The sequence below is a fragment of the Acyrthosiphon pisum genome, chromosome X (assembly GCF_005508785.2).
Source record: "Acyrthosiphon pisum isolate AL4f chromosome X, pea_aphid_22Mar2018_4r6ur, whole genome shotgun sequence".
Lineage (NCBI taxonomy): Eukaryota > Metazoa > Arthropoda > Insecta > Hemiptera > Aphididae > Acyrthosiphon > Acyrthosiphon pisum.
Genome location: NC_042493.1, coordinates 115168489 through 115174855, shown reverse-complemented (window position 1 = coordinate 115174855; position 6367 = coordinate 115168489).

Below are 6367 nucleotides of genomic sequence, written 5' to 3'. Positions count from 1 at the left end.
TTTACCAAGAAACTGTCAAAAACTACATGTTAATTGTATTCAAATATTATTTAAACCCGTTGACATAAGATTTCTTTTAACTTGTTTAAAATCTACAAAATCATTAATCTATATTTTGGTTCAATACAAAATTGACTGAATGCATAATACGGGCCTGATTGAAAAAATAAACAGTTTTCAATAATATTAGTATCTTTAACAAATCTTGTGTTATAATTATGAGTAAGAGACTTAAATATTGTATTGATATAGGTATTTGAAGAAAAATAACAGATAAAACATATATTATTATGTGAAGGGATTTAATATCTTACATTTTACATTCATCATATAAGGTACTTGTTAGGAAGAGACTCGGCGTATGGTATATTATATTTCACGAGAAAATTTAAAGTTGAATGTAATTTTTTTAATTTAAGTACCTATCAAAAGCGTTAAGTTCCCCAAACACCCAATACCCAGCGTTCGGTTTAGATAAGTATTTTGTTATCTAGATAAAGATAAAGATAATGCAACCCAAATGTATCTGGACAGACATAAAAGATAACTTAATTCATATTTGTCTAGACAAAGATGGAGATAAATACTTTTTTATCTAGATAAAAAAAAGATAATTTTTTTTTTTTTTTTAATGGGTTTTTAATTGAGGTATATTTTAGTTGGGCACTAGGAACATAATAATAACAATTATATTCTAATATAATATAATTTTTATCGTCAGAATCATTAACAATTTAATAACTATATAACATCATAGGCAACTTGAGTATAGGTAAACATAATTAACTATAGTTGTCTAGCTGTATTGTTGAAGAATAAATAATACACAACAATTATTTTAATATTATAAATATTTATAACGTTCAGTAATTATAATATATTTTATATATGAAATCGTTTTCACAAGCATGGGTAACTTATTTGACAATTTCAGAATTAATACTTGAAAATAAATTATTAAATACCGTAATCAATTTAATCTTCGTGCCTATCTATTATCGATAACGAAAGCGACACATCACTAGTTCACATGTGGCAGAAATCTCATATTACCATCTAACTATGCCTACTTACCATGTACACAATATAACTGAACAATCCGGGAATTTATAAAATGTCTTGATAGTTAATTATAAAATATATCATGGTTTACCTACCGTCTTTATTTCATTAGTATGTACAAAATAGATAGATATATCATGAAATAACATAATTTCACGCTTTAACGATAACATATTATACATTATACAGCAGTATACAAAATATAATATTATTATTCTACGTTTTTTAATTTATCGAAAATGCATATCTACACGTCATGTCATTCCTATTGCGTATTCATAATATATATCTGTGCATGAATCTTATTCGCATAGAATTAATCTTCAATTCGTTATAAATTGTTTAAACGAATAAACTTGTCTACCGTCGACATTATTGATGTGGTTATAAATTATTAAATATAGTAATAACAAATTAAATAAGAATTGAAAACATAGAAACATTAATATTTCTATTTAAAGTTGTCATATTATATAGGCAGGTATTGTTTAATATTAAAATTTGGTACTACATGTTTAAGATAATAGTACCTACAATGAAACCTCTAAATACCAGGATCTGTCTGATATCTTGTCTAATATTCAGAGGGTTCATTTGGCAAAGGTTAAAATAGTTAAAAAAAAATCTTTTAACTTTTTAACTTAACTAGTTAATTAATTTTATTTTTAACTGATTAAGTTATTTAGTTAACATTTTAGATTCTGAGTGGAACGATGAACGTATTGATTTGACAATGTGTGTTTGTTTTTTTTTTTTGCGTCTGTGTCCACGATAAGTAGTCGAAATAATGCTTTGATTTTCAATTTCAGTATCTTGTTCGATGGGAAAGTGAATATTGTTGATGCATGAGGGAGGTCGAAATTCCCAGTACTTTTCAACAGCGCCGTGAAAAACAAAAGAAAAACCGGGAATTTTTACGCAAAATCGATTTTTCACGAAATCGCCTTTGGTATTTGTGTAACTTTTAAAAAAAATGACCGTAAATACATGAAATTTTAACTGGTTGTTTATATTTGAATTTTCTATAAATGATAAAATTTTCAAAAACATTTGAATTGTTTTGAACTGTTTGGGGACATTTTCAGTTTCCAATGAATTTTTTTTTCTATAAATATCAATAAAACATTAATTATTGAATAAAAATACTTGACAATCTAATAGAAGGCTCTTACCATATGGTTACAATGAAATTTGAAAAATATTAAAAATCACTAGTCACAGTTTATTTTTATAGTCATTTTAAGTTAAAACTTGGACGAAATTACATATTATAAACCTAGAATAACTTTTTAACTAAAACGGTATTAGAATACAAATGCGCATCTTTTAAGCTAACATTTATGATTATACGACCTTTATTTAAAATTTTTTTTTAAACTAAATGGCTCTAAATCGCCAAAAATTAAATTATAAATACTATTTACTCGAAGTGAAAACGCTCGGTTACTGGAACAAAATTATTAACAATACGTTCGTATGAAAAGGTTCTAATTAAATTAATCACTACCAGTAATAAACCTAATAATTATTACGTTTATACACATTCAACAAAATTTTACGATCGAGATACAGATTCTATGTTTCATAATATTATATTATTACATTGTTTCGTGATATAAGATTGGTAGAAATTTGGACGAAATTACATATTAAAAACCTAGAATAACTATTTTAGTTATTTTGTTGTGATTGTATAATATTATTCGTGGGTGCTTGAAACTTTTTAAAGTATACTATTATATATCTATGATAGTATCACGGTTTGTTTTGATGTATAACAAGTTATAAGTACCTATTGGATATTGTGATATGATTAATTCGGAATTTATTATAGCTACCTATTATAGGTCAATATTTTTTTTTTTAATACCTTAGATAAGTATTTAATATGTCTTACACCTAGACTGACATACCGTCTCCGCCCAGCATCGTTTTTGTTATACAATGATATTATATAATTGAATTCAAATTTAATACCATCGATTAAACAGTGACCCACTTGTAACCTACTATACAGCAGAGCGACATACACTTGCGGGCCTTTTTTTATATATATTTAATTTGGGGAATAGTGGAAAAATGCTTTTATAATTAAAAAAATGCGAAAATGTCTAATATTTTTTCAACTGAGGTATGTGCAACTCCTTCATGAGCTTTTTTATATAATATAGATAGAGGCAGGCAACACTGTGCCCACTCCATTTCACTAAATTTAGTTTAGATTTCATCTAAACTTTAAACATTTTTAACTATACTCGCTCATATTTTAACTTTTTTTGTATGAAATACACAACGAAAAATATTTTGTTTCGAAAAATATAATAAATAATATTCATAAATCACAATATGTTGTTACATTATTGTTTTTATCATTTGAGTAAATAATTAGTATGCAAAAGTAAATACGAGGAAATCGCAATGTGTGCGTTTGAACACATTTTTTAAAATTTTCCACATTGTTCGATCGACTTATACTATTAAATATTTTTAAATGAGCTGCTAGTAATAAATTACATTAGATATCTATACACAAAAAACTAGTTAGAAACATGTCTAAATACATAATTATCATAATCATATATTATAGCAATTTAGTTGTATGCTTCAAATTCGTGATACATCACACTTTTAAAATAAACATCAAGCCAAAAAAAAAAAAAAAATGTATGCCTGTTGAATAAGGCAGAAATCTAAATGTAGTTTATAAATATATATATATTAAATAATATATTATATACAAATACCAAAAGCATAAAATATACATTACTTAAATAAAGTTTTAACGTTTTAGTTATAGGTATAATATTACATAATATTATGTAGATATTATAGGTACCTACATAATACACGATACGTCACACTTTTCAAATATACGTCTGTTAAATTTAGTAGGCATATATATGTATTTTTATAATAATAATATATTATATACAAATAGGTACCTAACAAAGATTCAAATATAGATACATTACTTAAATCAACGTTTTAACTTTACAGTTATACAGGGTCATCCGATTAAAATAATAATCATTATTTATTAATTCTCCAACAAGCAATATCTACAAAGCGTAATAATAAAATAAATTTATGTTGGATCACCTCCAAAGCCAAAGGCTGTGCTGGAGAAGAGAGTTCATACAAGCATAATATTACAAAAACATATCAAGGATATAACATGAAAAACAAATTACTTTACAATGTTTGAAATCATGAGTAAAATTGAAAATAGTAGATAATCAATAATATTTACCAAGAAACTGTCAAAAACTAACATGTTAATTGTATTCAAATATTATTTAAACCCGTTGACATAAGATTTCTTTTAACTTGTTTAAAATCTACAAAATCATTAATCTATATTTTGGTTCAATACAAAATTGACTGAATGCATAATACGGGCCTGATTGAAAAAATAAACAGTTTTCAATAATATTAGTATCTTTAACAAATCTTGTGTTATAATTATGAGTAAGAGACTTAAATATTGTATTGATATAGGTATTTGAAGAAAAATAACAGATAAAACATATATTATTATGTGAAGGGATTTAATATCTTACATTTTACATTCATCATATAAGGTACTTGTTAGGAAGAGACTCGGCGTATGGTATATTATATTTCACGAGAAAATTTAAAGTTGAATGTAATTTTTTTAATTTAAGTACCTATCAAAAGCGTTAAGTTCCCCAAACACCCAATACCCAGCGTTCGGTTTAGATAAGTATTTTGTTATCTAGATAAAGATAAAGATAATGCAACCCAAATGTATCTGGACAGACATAAAAGATAACTTAATTCATATTTGTCTAGACAAAGATGGAGATAAATACTTTTTTATCTAGATAAAAAAAAGATAATTTTTTTTTTTTTTTTAATGGGTTTTTAATTGAGGTATATTTTAGTTGGGCACTAGGAACATAATAATAACAATTATATTCTAATATAATATAATTTTTATCGTCAGAATCATTAACAATTTAATAACTATATAACATCATAGGCAACTTGAGTATAGGTAAACATAATTAACTATAGTTGTCTAGCTGTATTGTTGAAGAATAAATAATACACAACAATTATTTTAATATTATAAATATTTATAACGTTCAGTAATTATAATATATTTTATATATGAAATCGTTTTCACAAGCATGGGTAACTTATTTGACAATTTCAGAATTAATACTTGAAAATAAATTATTAAATACCGTAATCAATTTAATCTTCGTGCCTATCTATTATCGATAACGAAAGCGACACATCACTAGTTCACATGTGGCAGAAATCTCATATTACCATCTATTTATGCCTACTTACCATGTACACAATATAACTGAACAATCCGGGAATTTATAAAATGTCTTGATAGTTAATTATAAAATATATTATCATGGTTTACCTACCGTCTTTATTTCATTAGTATGTACAAAATAGATAGATATATCATGAAATAACATAATTTCACGCTTTAACGATAACATATTATACATTATACAGCAGTATACAAAATATAATATTATTATTCTACGTTTTTTAATTTATCGAAAATGCATATCTACACGTCATGTCATTCCTATTGCGTATTCATAATATATATCTGTGCATGAATCTTATTCGCATAGAATTAATCTTCAATTCGTTATAAATTGTTTAAACGAATAAACTTGTCTACCGTCGACATTATTGATGTGGTTATAAATTATTAAATATAGTAATAACAAATTAAATAAGAATTGAAAACATAGAAACATTAATATTTCTATTTAAAGTTGTCATATTATATAGGCAGGTATTGTTTAATATTAAAATTTGGTACTACATGTTTAAGATAATAGTACCTACAATGAAACCTCTAAATACCAGGATCTGTCTGATATCTTGTCTAATATTCAGAGGGTTCATTTGGCAAAGGTTAAAATAGTTAAAAAAAAATCTTTTAACTTTTTAACTTAACTAGTTAATTAATTTTATTTTTAACTGATTAAGTTATTTAGTTAACATTTTAGATTCTGAGTGGAACGATGAACGTATTGATTTGACAATGTGTGTTTGTTTTTTTTTTTTGCGTCTGTGTCCACGATAAGTAGTCGAAATAATGCTTTGATTTTCAATTTCAGTATCTTGTTCGATGGGAAAGTGAATATTGTTGATGCATGAGGGAGGTCAAAATTCCCAGTACTTTTCACAGCGCCGTGAAAACAAAAGAAAAACCGGGAATTTTACGCAAATCGATTTTTCACGAAATCGCTTTGGTATTTGTGTAACTTTTAAAAAAAATGACCGTAAATACACTGAAATTTTA